The 20,303-nt window shown below is 41.0% G+C and overlaps 1 protein-coding gene across 4 annotated transcripts in view; it reads right to left on the bottom strand.

Annotated features, from left to right (window-relative positions):
* Positions 1-20,303, bottom strand: part of lrrc4ca (leucine rich repeat containing 4C, genome duplicate a) — a 217,512-nt gene that overhangs the window by 12,618 nt on the left and 184,591 nt on the right. For 3 of the 4 annotated variants that reach the window (XM_056387207.1, XM_056387209.1, XM_056387206.1), the window contains one exon: positions 8,215-8,279. The gene's annotated coding sequence lies outside the window, so the exon portion shown is untranslated. Of the gene's footprint in view, positions 1-8,214; positions 8,280-16,358; positions 16,458-20,303 lie in introns of all 4 variants that reach the window. The other variant, XM_056387208.1, reaches the window with a different exon arrangement.

Raw genomic sequence — 20,303 nt, 5'->3', positions numbered from 1 at the left:
TCATCTAACAAACACTGATTTAACAAGCAATTGTCGCATGAAAATTTATTAGGAAATTAGAAATGAAGAAGCCCCTGTTAAAAGCATTTTTTTTTTTTTTTGCTTTATCGTCTTTATAAATCAGCTGATCAAATGTAAATAGAACAGTCTTGATATAAAATATAGCTTTATTTCAGAATAACTGAAAAAGTAAGTAGGTCATTGTGATGAGGGGGTAAAAGGACTGAGACAAAGTCAATGCCAAACGTGTTGCAATAAAATTAAAGACAAAATACAAAGTATAGGTTTTTAAGTATTTAGGAAATATAACTTAAGCCCAATTTGGTAAGGAATTATTTCTCTTGGGCAGATAGGGCGATTTCAATTATACCCACATTAATCAATGATTTTAATCCCGTAAGAGTTTGACTTTCCTTCTGTTTGCAAACTCATTGGTCTTACCATCATATAAAATGCAGTCCACACATTTAAGTGCATCTCTGTGATTCAGGTGCTGTGTTTCCTGTTACTTCATCCTCTTAATGCCGACTTTGAGTTCTTCGTGACACGGGAGGAAGCAGAAAAGGTTGTTTTTTTTTTTTGTTTTTTTTCTCAGCTTATTAACAGCAACACACGTCCTACTTGGAAACATATACAATGAAGGAACAAAAAGAAGAAAAAAAAGGACAGCAAGCAAGATGCAAGCGCATCTAATGAGCTGTTCTCTGTCTCAGCTGGTCTGCCTGTAAATTAATTTATGTGCAGCGAGCTACGACACATATTTAACACTATCACCTCACAGTTCCCTTCGTAGTATAAAAGCATATCGAGTGGCATTCAGAAACACGCTTTTTAGTTGTTTGCGCTTGTCCACCCTAAAAACCCGGCAACACATGTGACAACACAACTTTGCCCTTGGTGTGGCAGCGAGAAAGGAGAATAACAAAGGTCTCCAGTTAGAGTGTAAAACAGGGATGTTATGATTATAATTGTAATGTAATGTGATTATCACTGTACTCAGACCATAAGCTGACTGGTGTCTTCATCCAGCTGTTTGTTGGACTGTGTTCATTTAAAAACCTTACTTACCTTATAAACTTATTTTGATTTTAAAGATTGTTAGAAAAAAAAAATCCATGAAATCATTTGAATGCAAATGGAAGTAACAACCCAATTTGCCATCACTCGGTAAGGATAGATTTTGCAGTAGTTGCCAACCTGAAAACATTTATGCCTGCATGATGTTTTGCAATACTCTATGCAACTGTCATCATTACAACAGTGACAAGGGGTCAAACAATAAGGGCAGAGTTTATTTGCTGCATCTTGGAAAATATGAATCTAATCTGAATGGTTATTTGTATTTCTGTGTATGTCATTTTCTCCATGATAAAAGTCGCTTCCAATGGGACACGCAAATGTTCTTATTGAACCAAATGTAAGAAATTCCCATCTGAATCCACACTGTTAAAGAGGTTTTGTAAGAACAAGAACAGGAACTGTTTTGTAAAACAGTCAGGTCAAACATCTACTCAAAGTAACAATAAGCAAAACACATTCTAAGTGGAGGGGGACTTTTTGAACTCCCAGTCAGTAACCTGAATGAAAAGAGCATAGCAGAGTCAGAGTGAAATACTTCGACTGAAACTGAGCTTCAAGCACTTTGTCATTTTCACTTTTTTCCAGCATCTGGGTTAAGTTCAGGTTGTGAATAGCAACTTTTTTGTCACATCATCAGAAAAAGATTACCTGCCAGATTCTATTTTCCTCAGTGCCTCTCTATGCAAACGGTATCTCACTGTTGCATCTTTTCTCTATTTTTGAATGAGGTCATTGTTGGTGACGACGCTTTGCTCGTGAGTCACCGTTCTGGTATCTGCTATAGAGAGAGTGGTGTGTCACCACAGCATGATGAGGATGGTGTATCATTACTGCAGGGCATCACTACTTGTTATTCAGGTGCGGGCCAGTTCTACACAGACACAGAGCAATTGGCCTCCCCCTCAGTCAGAGGATGACCCCCGGTGGGACACATTTTCCTGATAAATGAGCCACAGTAATTTCAATTGGCCTCTATCGGACAGAAGTGCCCAATCAGAAGCTCATCTCCAGCTGCTGGCCTTGAAAACACATACAAGGATGCGTACGCGTACATCTGTATGAGCTGGTACACACGGACACACACACACACACGCACTCAAGTATGGATATGTTCATTTTGACACCAGTTGAAAATACAAACACACACACACACACACATACGATACAGTAAAAGGCAAGTATCCACTGTATCCATGCATATAGGCAATGTCTCAGTGGAGTTATAAGAAACAGGATTTCAGATCAAAATAAAATTGATCTGATATGTTTTTAGTCCTTCTTCCACAATGTTTTGATTCCTGTTTAACCTAAATGAAAAAAAAATATACAAGCTTTTCAGGCAAAGGTGTGTATGTGCGAGTGTGTCAGTGGTGTGGTGCTTTTAGCATGTGCAAATTTTCACAAGCTGTGTACGTGACAGCCCTCTTGTTTCACAGCGAGCAGCGCGTTGGCGGTGGGGGCTTGCAGGTGACAAGAGGTATTGATAAAATCATTCTTCACCCTGCGAACATTTCGGAGAGGCTGTGGGCAGAAAATGGCTGCTAACTACTCTTCAAGGATGCGGGGATGAAGGGGTCTGTCCGTAATGTTGCTGTCAGTCCACGGAGTGTGGTTGAGGTCAGGGTCAGCATGCATCACTCAGAGTCTGACCGAGCCACGCAGAGGTCATTCTGAGGCTGTGAACCCGGACGTTCAGGCGGCGCGGCCTCCTCTGTGATTGAGTGGGAGCTCAAGAGAACATGTGAGGTTAGAGGGAGATAGAGAGCGCACTGATGATATCTACAAACCAGACACAAAACCAAAAGGATACAGTGTCAGGAAGTATTCTAAAATGAAGTCTCTGTTAAGACTGAAAGTGTGAATTCAGTCATCGGGGAGTTTAATTCCCGCACACTTATAATCCCTTTGTCTTGACGCAATCCAACAGGAAACTAAGGAGTGATTTACATAATCAATAACTGTTGTGGCTTTACAGTAAAACCAGAATTACATCAGTACAATGAGTCCGTGAGTAAAAAGAGCAGAACTGGATGTCTGTTCTCCGTCTCTGAACATATTTTCTGATTTTAAGATGTGTTCAGTGTTGACATGTTCAAGGAGACATGCTTGTAATGTCTCCTTGATTGATGTGTCAGTATACCAGTGTAACATTAGTGGAAGTCAAGGTCAGCTCTACAGAGCGTCTGCTAAGAGAATGTTTGCTATTCATGGTAAGAAAAAACAATAAGTAGAGCCAAATGTCAAATAAAATGTGTTGGAGACATCTTGTAATGGTGGTTTTGTCATTACAATAAAGAGTTTCATCAATCATCTTAATTTACCTTAATATAAATGCATTCTTGAGGGGGTAATTATCATTTGATTATTATTTAATACTTTAATTAAGATAATACATTTTTTTATATATATATTTGAGCTGTGCATGTCAGAAGAAATGACAATAAAAAGATACAGTAGTGCACCTAATCATTGTCTAAGACATTTTGCTTAGTACAGTATTTTTTCATGTGAAAGGTTAAAATCAAATAGCGTAATTCTCAACAGCAACAATTTTGTTTTAGAAATATCACATTAGATTAGATTTTTCCAACAAAACAATTTTTTTTTCATTCAATCACCCATCGCCATGTGTGAATATACACACTTGCATTAAAAGTATTGAGACCCTTTCACTTCTTCTTCACAATTTGTTACATTGCAGCCTTATTCTAAAATCAAAAAAATCAGTTCCCCTCATCAATCTTCGCTCAATAGCCCATAATGACAAAGCAGAAAACAGAATTTTTGAATTTTTGGGAAATTAAATATCAAGGAAAAAACTGAATTCAGACCCTTAGAATTTAGCTCAGATGCCTGTGATTTCTCTTGATCATATTTGTGATTTTTCTTCACCATGATTGGAGCACACCTGTGGGGAATCAGCTGATTGGACATGATGTGGAAAGGCACACACCTGTTTTTATAAAGTCTCACAGCTGACAGCTGAGTGCATATCAGAGCAGCTGCCAGAACTGCCTGCAGAGCTCAGAGACAGGATTGTGTCGAGGCGCAGATCTGGGAAAGGCTATAAAAACATTTCTGCTGAATTGAAGGTTCCCAAGAGCACAGTGGCCTCCATCATTCTTAAATGGAAGGAGTTATGAACAACCAGGACTCTTCCTAGAGCTGGCCACCCGGCCAAACTGAGTTACTGTGGGAGAAGGGCCTTGGTAAGAGAGGTGACAAAGATCCTGATGGTCATTCCGGGTACTCCGTCTGTGTGGAGATGGGAGAAGCTTCCAGATGGACAACCAGTGCTGAGCTTTATGGCAGCATGGCCAAATCAAAGCCTCTCCTATAGGGGTGGAAGATCTGGCCAGAAAATCATATGGGAATCTTTCTGGGTAGGATCAAAATGCACGATCTGCATCACAATCTGCATCCTGTTCTATTTTATCGTGAAAGTCCTGACCAGAAATTGTGATTCAAATGTTTCTGCCACTTTGGCACTTCTTCTTTTGGATGTTTGTCTGCTCGCTGCTATTCTTCACCCACAATGCTGTCTTTCACAACACATCACACTTTTTGCTTATTTCATATAGAGTATTTGTTTGAACAGCTTATGAGCTGCTATATGTAAGTACTTTAATTAGAAAGTTCAGACGCTGCCCCGGCTCATCCTGCTCTGTGTTTCCCTGCCTGCAGGCGGGTCTCTTGTCCCGCGGATGAACTGCAACAACAATGTCTTGGACTGCAGCTGGTGACACTTGTACTGGTACTGTACTTGAACCAGTACATATGGCACTACGCCAGACTCGCCGCAGCTGCAGAGCAGAACAAGGTCCGCTGTTGCCAGCTGCAGTTAGCAGGCTAGCTGTTTTGCCATCAACAATGGGCTGGTTAGCAGCGATTGAACTTTTACTTTTAAAATTTTAATTATAGCAGATTTTTTATGACATGATCTGTATGATTCATCTGAATAGTAGAGCATATCTGCCAAAGTAAGACTGTCCACAATACAAGACTGTAAGATCGCCCAGCCCTAGCCTTTCCTCAGTCAAAGTTTGTAAAAAAAAAAAAAAAAAAAAAAGCACCTAAAGGACTCTCGGACTGTGAGAAACAAGATTCTCTGGTCTGATGAAACCAAGACTGAAATGTTTGGCCTCAATTCTAAGTGTCATGTCTGGAGGAAACCACTCATCACCTGCACAATACCATCCCAAAAGTGAAGCATGGTGCTGGCAGCATCGTGTTGTGGGGGTGTTTTTCAGCGGCAGGGAGGGAGACTACGCAGGGTTGAGGAAAAACTGAGTGGCTTAGGGACAACTCTGTGTATGTCCATGAGTGGCCCAGCCAGAGCCCTGACTTGAACTCTATCAAACATTTCTGGAGAGACCTGGAAATGGCCGTCCACTGACAGTCCCCATCCAACCTGACAGAGCTTGAGAGGATCTGCAGAGAAGAATGGCAGAAAATCCCCAAATCCAGGTGTGTAAAGCTTGTCGCATCAAACCCAAGAAGACTTGAAGCTGTAATCGCTGCCAAAGGTGCTTCAAATAAGTACTGAGTCGGTCTGAGTGCTTATGTCAATGTGACCTAATGTGAGTTTTTCCTTTTGCTTTTGCTAGAATTCTTCTTTGTCATTATGAGGTATTGAGTGTAGACTGATCAAGAAAAAAATTTATTTAAAGGATTTTAGCATAAGGCTGCAACATGAAAAAATGAAGTGGTATGAATACTTTCTGAATGAACTGTTTGCATGTCACCAAGTGTTTTTTGTTTTTTTTTCTGAAATTTGCTACGTTTTAGAGGAAATAAAAACACATGAAATTATTCCATTACACAAACTCTATATTATTTCCATGAAGAAACCTTATCTCTCGCCCCACTGGGACTTCACATACAAAGGGTGGATAAAATAAGAGAAACGCCACATGAAAAGGAGCTTTGAAGTAAGAGAATCATAAAAGCAACTATTCATGTGAGTCATATCAAATAAGTTGAGTGCCATTTAGCTTTTAAAGAGATCTGACAGTCACCACTTTTATATGTGACTTTCGAGTCAGTGCCTGATTTGCTGCTGCATCAGCCGTAAAAAAAAAAAGTTCCAGAATGATATATTATGGCAGGGATAATAGATGCAAACATTATGACATCATATGGCCAACACAGTTGAACAGTATCATCAGCCTAGAGGAACAGTGGTTGGAAATAAAAGCTTCCTGACACTGCGACAGTGGTTCACACCAAAAGTAGAGCAGACGTGTAGTTGAAGTTACACGCATGACTTACACAGGGCTGTTCACACCAGAGGCGTATTTCTGTGCGCGGGCCAGCAGCCCTCTCTGGAAAAAAAAAAAAAGTTCGCCTGACACAAAGGTGAAATGTCTTGTGAAAATAGACTTCTTACAATGTGAGCAGAGGTACCAGCACAGAAACACTGCTGAGAGTCATAAAGTTCTTCTTATTTTTTCCACTTCAGTAACTTTATATCATTCTATTCTTTCCATTTTCCCCTCAGACTTACTCATGCATCAAAGTAGCCGCATGTCATTTCTCATTCTGTACTGTGCTGTGATTGAATAAAGTCTATAAGACTGAATCTCTCTCTGTCCATTTCTATCGATCAAACAAACTCTAAACACCTCCTTCAGTAACAGAGCTGATATTCATTTGTATTTTTGTGAAATAGGTGCCTTATTTTTGAAAGACCTTGTGCTCAGCATTGCTAGAACTATAGCTTGAGGTTTATGGGCTGTATGTGTTCATATGTACCATCTGTGTATCTGCTATACACAGAACAGCAACAGAACTTTTTTTTGCTAAAAAAATGCAAAGCTATGGCCTCACCAATAAATCAACATCATTCAGACAAAAATAAATTACTACACACAGTACTTGTCAGTATTGTGGCCTTGGATAAAAAGAGTTTGAGTGCAGCAGTCGTGTCACTCTCAAACAGCTGGGATCCAAGGCTAATGGACTAACACACATAAAGAGCAATGAAAGAGTCTAAAACAGTTTATTGGCTGTTGATATATTGTTGTTGTTGTTGTTTCCGCTCGCTGAGTTTACGTCTGAGAAAAGTCAAAGGATGCCCACAATATACCCACAATCCCACCTGTTAGTCATGGGTGTGTTTGTGTAATGCAACAGTTAGTCGTCTTGTGGGAGTCGTTATGTTCAATAATTGCTCTGCATGGCCGCTATTTCAAAGGGCCCGATGCACCCCGTGGTGCAAATATTTCTCCCCTATAATGTGCCCATTCTCCAAAAATGACTATTCTGCAGACAAGCTGCTAAACAAATCCAAGAGTGGTCTCAACAGATGTGCAAATGATTCAGTCTTTATGGATTGCACAGAGATGTTCAATAATACAGACTTTGAAGGTAAAGCTGAAAGAACAAGAGGCTTTCCCCTCCTGAAGTATAGTTCAATTACTCAATTAAAAAAAAAACATCCCTGGACTTCTGGGATGACATTTCCAAAACAAGCATTCAGGAGGCAATCGCTGCTCCTTCATCCTTTCTGAGTTGATGGTGTTTCTTTGTCTGCCCTCTTATAATCACACTGATTTAAAACGTACATATCGTATCTTAGAAAGAACTCAATGGCTCAGTTGTGAAATAGCATTAAAAATAAGTAAATAACTAGAAGTAGTTTGCAGTTCATTCATTCAGCCGTTAATTTACTTTCCCCACTAAATCCTTCCTATGATCACAAAGTTCTGGAGGGTAATCCCAGCATTCACAGGGCAGACAGAAGAGAAACTGTGTGTTCCCCACACTTTCAGAGGTGTATTAGCAGTAGTTTGAGATAATAAGGATGATTTATTTTGGCTGAAAAGGCCCATTTTCAGGGAGTACTCTGAAAGAAAAGAAAAAAAACAACAAAAAAACAGCTGTATCCACTCTGAAGTACTCACTATCTCTCTCTGTAGCGCTTAATATTTTTTCAAAAAAGAGCTGAATATGATTTGTATTGATTTGTACTTGTGGCACATAATAAGGGTTCAGATTGGTCCCACGAACAAACCCAAAAGTATCTTTTTTGTCTTTATCTGTCTTTCTTTTCCTTTGAAAGCATCAGATTGGCTGTTCATGTGTCCTTTTCACCAGGGACGAAAGCGATCGAGCTCATGATTCTCTTCTTACCTGCCAGTTCAATCACAGTTCCGAGGGGCTCTGGTCATCCTCATGTTAACTTCCAAACTCTGGCCCTGAAAAGACAAGAGGCAAACTGTAAGAATACTTTAAACAAGACAACATTCACCGTGATGCAGTTCGCGGCCACTGTGTTTCATGGGCTCGGTGGAGTACAGGCCATGAATAATGCACTGTTTTGGAAAGATTATGATGTATCTACGCAGCTACCAAAAACGCAATTTTTTTAAACCCCCAGGACAGAATACATCTAATTCAAAATTCTCTTTACTGTTTCTAAATAATCATTGAGTCATCTTGTTAGTTTTCCTTTCAACCACTTCCTCAGCGCTCTCTGCTGATGCTGATATTTTAGGGCCTTTGAGAACCTCTATCTAACAAGAGGGGGTTTACAGTATGCTACTGTAAGTCGGAAGAACTCATTCCCCAGGGACAAGGGGACAGTCAAAGCCATAAAGCCTCACCAACGCACACGCGTGCATAGCCTGCACACACAGAGACACGTACTCACAACACAGAGGACAGACCCTGCTGAATAAATTATGGGGGACAAAGGCAAATGGAGATAAAGCTCTCCATCATGCCCGCCGTCCATTACTGCAGCGCAGGAACTGTGAGTGCAAATAAGTGTGTGTTTGATCCACATCATTGTGTGTGCCTATCATGACCCCCAGACTTTGTTTTAAGATAAGGGTTTTGCCGTCTGTGTCTCATTTATGCAGCTTTGGCAGTTGAGTACTGTTTCCACATTAAAGTTGCATTACATCCAGATGACCAGCGGCAAATGGTTGTACAATGTTGCAAACACATCTCTGCCTGTCTAATGTGCATCTGATGACAAACAGAGGAGAAGAGCAGGCTTAAAATTAACGACAGCTGCCTGTGAGACTCTCGGTTTGGGGTGAAAGCACAAGTACAAGATGATTCTGACGTGAATCACAAGTGTTAATCACAAGTCAGTTGCAAATCTTCCTGTTTTGTTTTGTTTTTTGGGGTTTTTTTTGAGGACCAATAATTATAATAAATAATGCTTAAATTTATATGGGTAAGTCTTTTGTATTTTATTGTTATTGCAGGACATAAACTTGAGACTGAAGTGTTTTTGCCATGAAGTCTTAAAAGAGTCATCTCTCAAGTCCATGTCAAGCCTCACATGAGTGACCTAAAGGATAGGGCTGGTAATATTCTGTAGTTTATTTTTTTTGACAAATCCAATGAAAAAACAAGAGCAAACAATGCATCAGTCTGTATCTCATTACTTCCCAAATCTCCCAGTGTGTTTATGCACTAAGCCTGAACCCCATTTGTTCCTACTGAGGATGTAAACAATGCTCTAAAACAGTTGGGCACTGCTCTAGTGAGATTTACAGCAGCAGGATAGTGTATGTGGGTTTCACTCAAAATAAACTCCAGTGCCCGTGTTCATCTAAATGAGGGAACATGTCACCCAGTGCAACAGTGTGGCTCACTGATGTTTTTTTTTTTGTTTGCTTTTTTAATACTTTTTGGACAACAAAGGAGCTCTGTGGCACAGAGGAATAAGCTACTATATCAGGCTGCGGATACACACACAACATTTGTTAGAAGGATCAATTCATTGTTTATCTTGGTCTTTTCAAGGGATTTGGTGACAATAAGAAAAATATAAAATATCAACAGACTTATCCTTTAAGTCCAAATTCAGTCTAAGTCTCAAGTCTCCAGCTGTACATTTTGCTCCTATGGTGTACATACATCACATGAGCATATGATGGTATGAGAGAAGTGGTGAATTGTTTTTGTAATTGTTGTGTAGCTGTCCACCTTGACAAGGTGACCTGGTAATGCAAGTGACATAACCGGAGCATACAGTAAAGCAACAGGAAGTGCAGCGTGTTGGAAGACCTATCCGATGCTCTCTGGCTGAAACTTCACTAAGATTGACAAATGATGCCCGCGAAGAAGATGATAGCGGTGATGGATATGGGCTTTGCCGTTGTAATCATTATCATTGTTGTTATTATAAACAACATCAATATTGCAACGCACACACACTGCCCAGCTTTCCTCCTTCTCTGACACAAAACACAACGCATCATTACATTTTTCAAAGCGGCTCTCTAGTCTGTGTGTTTCGAAATGTGTCCAAAAGATGTACAGTATGTTCTCTCTAATTAAAGAGAAAGAACCACACTCAACCTTAAACACAGAGACAGTCTGCTCTGTCAGAGACATCTGCTACTTCAGTGGTGGTTGAGTCTTTCTAGGATGAGAAAAGAGATGAAAAAAAGTGTCTTTCTATGTACATATGCACTCTTTTGCCATTTAACTGAAGGATAAGAGTGCAGCAGCCACAGCTCTGATCAGGCACTGGGAAGCTTCTAGAGCAAATTGCAAGCATTATGGTTTATCCTCAAAAATTATCAAAATTAATTATTACTCTTAAAAATGTCATTGTGTCTGGCGAGCTTTTTGCTCATATGCGGCCGTACCATTTACCCTATTTAAAAAACAAAACTGCAATGTAACACTGTAACCGCTATGAATATCATCACATTGCATCAGATCAATCAACATATGATTTTCATAAGCATGTCACTGCCACTGTCAGCGATTTTGTGAAGTCACACAGACAGACAGCAGATTGCTCCCTGCAGGACTGAATTACTACCTTTTGAAACAGAAACTTGAATCACAAACATTCAACTACTGCATTTAAAATAGAGTGAAAAAATAAAAATCATCAAGGTGTAGCACCTACTATACATCACAGCGATTGCATCTCCAGAAACATTTTATTGCCACCTTATATTTTGCATAGATAGGCAGCATTTATTATGTCATCACATCTTCAGCATCAGTCAGTCCAATAACTTCTAGTCGTACCTTTAGGGGTCGGCGGGATATCAAAGATCTATTCGGCCATTTTTTCTTCTTCTCTCTTTATCTCCCATGAACCCACAGAGATAAAGCCCCTCTCTGAAAGAGTAGTAGTCCAACAAATCAAGACTAATGTCAGTACCTTCTGCTCCAGATTGCAGCATATTTTGACCCGCGGGTCACACGACTGGTCACCGACTGGAAATGACCAGAAATGCATGTCAGGCTGAATCAATTGGCTGTACAGTCACTCGTTCAATTAAGATCTTGGGTGGGGGTGGTCACTGTGGTTTGCAGTGTGGTGAGTACAGGCTCCCAAAGGAGCAGTAAGTGCTGAAATCAGCTCAGCTACGCCTGCCATTTGTCATTATCTAATGATAAATCCATCCCTGTAGAGGGCCCTCGCCGGGCCAAATCCCTAAGTGACCAGACAGTAAGGAAGTAGATAGCTAGATAGATAGATAGATAGATACTTGTGTTATTAAACGATACAACATAGACAATACCTTCTGATTTTTGCTGGTACGGGCGGAGAGATCATATCAAGAAGTTTAAATAGATCCATGAAATCTCTGTGGTTTGCTTTGACATAATGCAACTGCAAACAGGGATTCCAAAGCCATATTTTCTATTAAAAAAAAAAAAGTCCAAGGAAGGCGATGGTGACGAGATAAAACAAATTAATGGACTTTAAAGTAGGCATTAAGATGGAATACAATTATCTGGAACAAAGAATGCAATTTTGTAATTCTCTCAATTACATGATCTGTGACTTCATTAAATTAGAATGCGGCTAAATCAGTACTTTAATATGATTTTAATTAATACACGTCTCAGCTATGTACATTTGTCAGCAGACAATATGAGAGCTTACAGGCTTTTCTGGTATATTCTGTTTATCTCTGTGTGCTTGTATGTGGGCTTCCCTTGCTGTATTCGTGGGGTCCGAAAACTGGGAGCCCACTATACTTGTGGGGTCCAGACAGCTTAGTACGGACCAAAATGCCAGACGTTTAAAGGACTGTTTGAGGGGTTAAGACTTGGTTTAAGGGTTAGGGTTATAATTAGGTGTAGGTTAGGGTTAGGTGTTTAGTTGTGATGGTTACGGTTAGGGTGAAGGGCTAGGGAATGCATTATGTCAATGACAAAGATATCCATACAAACGTGTGTGTGTGTGTGTGTGTGTGTGTGTTTGTACTGGAATACATGTGCCTCCACTTTATAATGGATTTACTGTCAATTTATCACTGCCACTGCCAGCCAGACTTTCTTGAAATACAGACAGATAATGTGTCGCTTAGCCAGAGTGATTCAGACGCAGGGGACATTTTTGCCAGATTTTCCCTTTTTTTTTTTCTTTTTGGGAATTGGCACACTGGCAAATCATGAGGTCTGTTTTGTTTATAGGATGGCTTCATGCACTTCTTTTCAGACTGACACAAAACATGGCTGTCTACAAGTCCAATGGAATTGAAATGGCTGTAGGGGCTGAAGGATAACAGCAACACATGATAAAATACAGACAGCAGCGTGACGTGACATCCGCAGCATATTATCCTTGCCATACATTTGTTGTCGACACAGTTTGTTGTAAAAGAAATGCCTTCAAATGCAGACCATGGTTTAGCCCCACAGTTTAAAATTCTGCTGCACCAAAGGGATGCTGCAGAGAAACTCATTGCAGAGTGGAATTAGTGCAATCAGGGGAGATATGGAATTAATATGTCTGATTAAGTGCCTGACTGAATTAGCATTTGGAGTCCAAAGAGATTTCAAGCAGGAGGGGAGGGATGAGATATGTTCTGTAGAGGAAGAAAGGCTGACATATTGGGCTATAGAGGAAAATAGAGTAACAGAGACAAGAAGAGGAGGAGAAAAGGTAACTGTGATAAGAAGAGTTTTACTGCACATCAAATATTCCCTTGCCTCTTGGTTTCACTCAGGCCAGTCTCGTCTCTTTGATTAATTATTTTTGACAAGGAAATGTTCCTTCTACTCATCTGCCTGTGAAATAGATTCATAGTCACCCTCCTGTCTTAGGGGTTTCACCAGTATACACACCAGCTGTCAGTTAGTCATGTTGTGAGAGGTAATTGGTTTGGCCCCATCAAAAATGTTAGAATCTTTGAAGACATTGTGATCTGTTTTCATGGAGATCCTTTCATTAGGGATGAGAGAATTACACAAAGATGGTTATACTCGGAGAGGAAGACATTAAGGATGACACGAAAGAGGGGAACATTCGGAGGGAAGCAAATAGGAACACAATACCAACACTCAAATGGCAGGGAGAAAAGTCGAGGCAAAAGGTAGTCTGAGGAGAAGTATGGAAGATGAAAGGCACAGACTGCTTGGTTAGCCCCAGAGAGAGAGAGGGGAGTAAATTACCAATATGAAATCTCTCCCTCGAAATGTCTGGCTCTCATATGAAAGGCTGGCAAATGCCCCTGAAGAAGGAAATTGCATGAGAATGGATGCCATGCTAACGCAGGGTGATACAGGAGGCAGAACACACTAAGCCAATCAGCATATGTAATGCAAATCGATTGAGATTGTACAATAGGAAGCTAATTCAAACTGACTGCTTACAATTCCAGTTTTTTAATAAGTGTGAGACAAAAATGAGACAAGATCAAAACAGATAATATAAGAAACGTGAGGTAAGAGGACACGGTAAACAATAATATGTAAGCTGAATGCTAAATGAAAAACTTGGAGACAAGGTGAGAAGAAAAGAAGGTGAGACACACACACACAAACACACACACACACACACAAAAGGAAGAGGAACAGAGTAGGGCAGTGGAGTTCTTTTTGATTATAATTCATTTCATTTCCTGGTGTGATGGACATCATGGTGAGTCACTGGGCGTGTCAGCCTCCAGGAAGAGATGAGAGCAGTAGCTCAAGTGGCTAGTGTGCAGCACCGTCAAAGGAACAGAGCAAACCGACAAATTTGACAGATATTCTCTAAGCCCCCAACCCACCCCCGCGTTTCTGTTCTTTCTTCAGAAGTTACTCATTTGGATTTTTCTTCAGGAATTAAATAGCAGGCTTCAGCTCATGTCCCATTTGATGCATGAACTGATATCTTGGTACAGTCACATTAAACAGTTTTATGATGAAATGCATCTCTGTCTAACTATGCTATAAAACAAAAAAATAAAAAGCTGAAGGCAGTGAGAGTGTGCGAACTAAACTGCATAAAATATTTAATAGTTTGTTGCATCAGCACAATTGTTGTCAATTCAGTTTGATTTTTTTGCTCTGCTATCAACAATGACTAGGGTAGGTTGATCATTTGGCCCAATAACCATTGGCTAGATTGCCGTGACATTTAATATGGATATTTGTGGTCTGGAGTGAGTGATTTAGGTTGATTTTGTCGACCCCCTCTTGACCTTTTGTGTAGCACTGCTGTTAGGTAGAGATTAGCTATGGATGTTCATGTTGCATAAAGGACCCATCCTCATTTTTTTTGGTGACCCTTTGACCTTTCCTCTGGTGTCAACATTCTGGCAAAAGTTCCACACTCCAGAGGTTGAACCCTTTCCATTTCAGACACTACAGGAGCTTTTGTCTGATGCTACAACTCAGTCAAGTTGTCAACTTTAGACGCAAGATATTAAAAATGAATTGACTTCTTCTAATGTAATCTGCTTTGGGTATCTGTGATCCCCAGAGCATGAGTCTTGTTCTCAGGTCTCTTTTGTATTCTGATCTTCCTGTGACTTCCTGAATAAATAAAGCTTAACTGACTCTCCTTTCCTGCTGCTATCAGGCGAGTGTTTCCACTTTTACACAGGCAGTATTAAATCCTAATGGGCAGACTGCAACAACATTTACTTTACATATTTGTGCTCCCCAAAGGATCAACCCTTTTCATGTACGTGACCCTTTGGCCTTTCCGTCTTCTGCCACCCCGTGCGTGTGCTTAGTTTGCAAATAAGAAATCTCGCATATGAGGAATATTGCAATGAATTTTGCAAAATGTATTCAAGATTTTGAGAATGGATTGATTTTTAATGTTCCCATGACCTTTTTTTCTCACTCTATCCTCAGGATAAACTTAACATTGTTTCTTCATCACATGATTCAAAATAGCGTGGTGTAATGAAGATTGCCAGGCAGCCGCAGGGCTTGAGACTTGTTTTATACGTATATATGTGTATGTTCATTTATGTCTGCACCACAGTCTACACAGTGCTTGATGAACAAAGCTTTGTTTGGTTTTTTATTTGCAATACATGCCAAGAGTTTATTTGAACATTTCCTCTCTTTCTCAGCCTAACATAGGAAAACCCAGTACACTTAGTGCACGCATGTCTGTTTCCACATACTGAGACGGTTCCTCGCCCGGCTCGCTGAAAATTCATGAGGACACATTTCAAAATCACACAAAAGACTTTTGATCAGGCTACAGCTATGAACCATGCAGGAGAGTGAGCGTACAGGACTGCAGCTACCCCTTTTCCCTGTTGGGCTCAACACGAGGGATCCTAAGCGGATTTACAGTACGATATCAGCGCTAAGCAGGTATCAGGAGTTGAAGTTGACAGTAGAGTTAAGAAAGGAAATGCTGACATGTAACCAGAGGCAGGAGGTAATATGAAGGCCAGATTATAATTCTGGACATTATCATGCGAAACGCAGGCGGCGGAAGATACACAAATAGTGGTGAAGAGAGGAAGTGAGCTTCTGTATGTTTTCTGTGTTCATGTGTGTCTGTCCAGAGCCAAGTTACAAAACTGTTGTGTCATTTAGAGGAGGAAAATGTTTGTATTAGACGTTCTCACAGTTTATAATATTAACATTTGAATTATCAGACCATGACATTGGCTGTTTTGTGCCAGTGGGCGTAGCAAAATTATTATTATAAAAAAAAAAAAGAAGAACGCTGAATGTATAATGAAGCATTTGTATTGACAAGTGCAAAGTGGACAATCAGGCACACACACACACACACACACATGCAAACGAGAGACATCTTTTCCTCTGCTCAGCTTTTTGCATGAAAGCCCAGGGAGAAGAATCAGATAGCAGGGAGCACTCGTCATGCACAATCGGCCATGAGTCTCTCTCTTGACGAGGCCATCCGTCTTACAGCATTTTCCAGAACAATCTCGCGCCAGACTAGCCTTTAGCTTCAGTGCCTGGCAGCACCAGCTGCTATGCTCTGCCAGTCGTGCTTGCACAGGGAGCAAAAATGCTCCATTGAGGAAGAGATAAGTAAATGTTCTTTATTCCATGTACAAAAGCAGCATTGTACTATGTACCTTGACAAAAGCTGATAACACAGGCTTGTAGCAGACGGGACTCAGAGGGTGGAGGTGGAGAGATGCATCTAATACTTCAGGGGATGAGTCATCTTGAATCTGAAGGTGTTAAAATGGGTAACAATAAAGACAAAAAAGATGATTCAGGGTAAGTGTTAAATCGTGCATGTTAAATGAATTTCAGCCACTTTATTTGCTGGCAGAACAAACTTTACTTTTGGGTTGATGAGCAGATTTATATGTAATAGTAAATGCTTTCTAATATACATACAGTAGATTGAATCATGCCTCAGCCATGTTCACTGCTCTGTACTTACTGTGTGTGCACATCCATATACTGCATGTGATATGAATTTTGAGTTTATTGTTTCATCATACCGTATGGAACATGAACATGCTGTGGTCATCTACATATATGGACAGAGTGCACATGTGATGGTGTGTGAAAAAAGATAGACTTAAAGAGGGGAGACAGAGAGATAACTATATGGAAAGTGAAAACTGCTCATGTGAAAGCTCTCTTATTTTTCTCAGAGGAGAGGGAGGCCGTCTGAAGAGGTTATTTATTTTTCATCTGGAGATGGAAACTTAAGAGCGGTGGGGAGAGCCCCAGTGGAATTACTGACTGGAGATGTACCCTCCTGGGGCTACTGTCTCTCTCTTCTCCTTCTTTCTCCCACTCCCGCTCACTTTCCATCTCCCACCTTTCTGATCTTCACCAGAGAGCTGCCACTGTCTCTCTGGGAGAAGGGGGAAGAGGAGAAGAAAAGGAGGAGCTGCTCATTCTCGATGCCATCTTTGCCTGCCTCACAGTCAAATTCTATTCATCCCACACTCCTGTGGTCTGCAGAGCTCTGCTTGGCTTTACTCAGCTGGATCTGCACCACGCAAGCCGAGCCAAGTTGTTCTTCAGACTCCTCCCAGGCTTGTCTGTCTCTACGTGGGAAGCATAGCTTCTTATCCCAGCCCTCCTCATTAACAGCATTCCCATCACACTCCAGAGTCATTAAAAGAGCCACTTGTCCTCCCCCATCCCCTCTGGTGTTTTCCTTTCATCATTCCATTTCTCTGTTCAGATGAACCAGCACTGTGAATGTCTTGGCTGACACCTTTACTCCACCAGGACCAGAGTGAATTATTGGGAAGCAGAGAAGTGGGGCTACATAAGCTTTGTAAAGCTGCCTCTCTGTGGCATGTTCCAGGCATTCTGCTGTTGTCATGGGAGCCCATGAAAGGCTGCCTTTCTGCTCCCTATTTCTCTTAATGAACAAAGGTGTCAAAAGCATCCTTATATTCAGGTCATTTGGGAGGTTCCCCATAGCTGCAAAAAGTCAAGATACTAAAAATAAGAGTGCTGCAGAAAGTATGCAAGGGAGCTCATACTTTCAGACCAATGTGAGGCAATCCCTTCCTCTTTCAACCATCTAGGGAGGGATCCGGGCCTTGTATCAGTGCAGTATTTCAACAAGCACATAATTAAGATGACATTATTGCTACAGTAAAATGTTCCTCAGCAGCAGAGCTCTTGTGTAAGAATTCTCACTTGGCAAGAGCGTGGTACCCCAGAAGTTTGCCATTTCCACATGACTTTCTTCCACATTCTGACTGACTGGTGTGCCACCGCATGAACCCTCCCTGCTCTCTAATTGTACAAGCTGGACAAAATCAGGATGAGGAGGGATGAGGCCTCACATGCTTTTACATTTCTATGGAGGGAGAGCGAACGAGTGTAAGAGAAGGGGGGACTAATGGAGGACCTGCTGCAAGAGTAAAGTAGGGTTTGTATAGAGACACGCTTGTCATTATTCCTCAAATAGAAACAAGCCTAGCCTCTGCTAATCTCCCTCACAACAGTAACGAGAAAATGGACTCTGCTTTCGCTGCCTCCCAAAGCCACGAGCTAACAATGGGTGTAGAAGAAATCAAATTTGCAACCCCCCCCCCCCCCACGTGATAACCTCCTTATTTTCTTCCTCTTCCCTGTGCCTGTCCCTCGCTTCGCCTTCCTCCCTCCACTCCATCTTTCTCTGCACTCCATCCCCCGCCTAGTTAACTTCATTGGTTGGAGGAGGAAGAATGCTGAGGATGCAGCACTAAGGAGAAACCCGCATCAATTAGACTCTAAAGTGCACTTTATTTTTTTTGTCCCCACCATGCCAAATTAAATTACCCTATAAATAAATAAATAAATAAAAGAGCAATGGGAAAGCAATGAACTTTAATTATCAAAGCAGAACCTCGACATGGGTCATTGCTCACTGCGCTCCTGTTCGCTGTGTGCTCTCGCACTGCACATGTGCTGAACCGGGGCCACTGTTTTCATGTGCCCAGAGATGTAAATTTCACAAAATCAGTCTTACGTTTAATGGTCAGACCAACCCACTCGCATATCACAGTTTAGTGCATCCTCTGCCGTCCTTCACATGGTCCAACAGTGATGACACTAACATGGTTTATCCACATATAGGGCTGTCCCAAACGATTATTTTTTAAACGATTAATCTAGCGATAATTTTTTCAATTATTCGACTAATCTAACGATTTTTTTTTTTTATTAACCTAACAGTAATTTTATTGCAATTATTTTCAAGTTAGTCATTTAATATAACAATTAGCCCCGTCCAACATCTTGACTCGCTGCACCATGGTGTTTCCTCTTTATGTGCTCGTGCATGACTGTCATGCTAGAGTGATATGCCAGACGCACTTTGCAGAGTCTGCAGACTACCGCACCGTTGGTGTCAAGATTAAAGTATTCCCAAACTTTGGAGGACCGTGTGCGAGCCTTTTTTGCCGCGTGTTGCTCCACACGCTTCGTCGTACTGCTGGTAGACACCGCCGTGTTGTTCAAATAGATTACACAGACGCAAATCATTCACGTAGTCAATGACTTCAATTACGTCACCGCGTTGTCCCAGTCCGTGCGCTGCGCTTGTATCCGGGTAAACCAAAGACGATGGATATAAACGGTCCCATTAGAAAGTTCCGGTTTTGTTCTATGAACATTTACCCTGTGGGGTTTTACACGACGCGTCGACACTACAATTCCACGTCGAATAATTGTTATAATCGACAACGTCGATTACGTCGGATAATCATCCCAGCCCTATCCACATAGCTTCAAACATTCTGTGAAACAACAAAAAGCTGGTCACACTTGTTAAAAAGCCTTTTACTGTTGCTTTTCTCATTCTCTTTTTATGTTCTTTTTTTCCCCCGATTTGGTTGGGATACACACTGTATGTAAGAGAGGAGATCAAACCACTTTGATAATTCAGCCGAGAACACTAGAGACACAGTGGGAAACAAATTAAACATGATAACTAAGACCATGCCCCCCCATGTGGATTGGATAGATCGGGTAACACGTTTGTCTGAGAGCGAGCGAGACACAAAGGGAGGGGGAGAGAAAGTGCGAGACAGCAGCTGTGATTCCCCTCTATTTCTCTTTTTTTTTTTTGGGAGAACTGCCAGGTCGGATGGCATGGCACGACGTGACCTGTGTAAAATGTTACTACCATTTGCCAGTGTGTTATCTTTCTATTTTAAGTGCACAGTGTAAATTCTGACCTGTACTGAAAAATATGTGGAGGGAAGATCTGGATGGAATGCCAGCAGCAACCTTTCATTTAAATCTACTCGTCTTCCCTGCTGCAGTAAATTGTCAATAGAGAGCTGAAATAAAATGGCTGAAGGCATCCCGTGACTAAAAAAGGCAGCGTGTTACTTAACAAGTCAGAATAAAAAAAGGAGGTTATTAGATTTTTATGCTCCCTTTCACAAGGCATATTGCTTTGTAACAGCGCCGTTCCACTAAATGCTAAATATGGGGCCTTCAAGGATTATCATAATTTTGCTTCATTTATTTGGTCGTGCATACATCTGCACTGATATCACAAGATTGTACCCAGATTATCAAGATGCAAGCAATGATCCACGATTCTA

This window comes from Seriola aureovittata, chromosome 10 (assembly GCF_021018895.1).
Source record: "Seriola aureovittata isolate HTS-2021-v1 ecotype China chromosome 10, ASM2101889v1, whole genome shotgun sequence".
In the NCBI taxonomy this organism is placed as follows: Eukaryota; Metazoa; Chordata; class Actinopteri; order Carangiformes; family Carangidae; genus Seriola; species Seriola aureovittata.
This window is presented reverse-complemented; position numbering and strand designations above follow the sequence as displayed.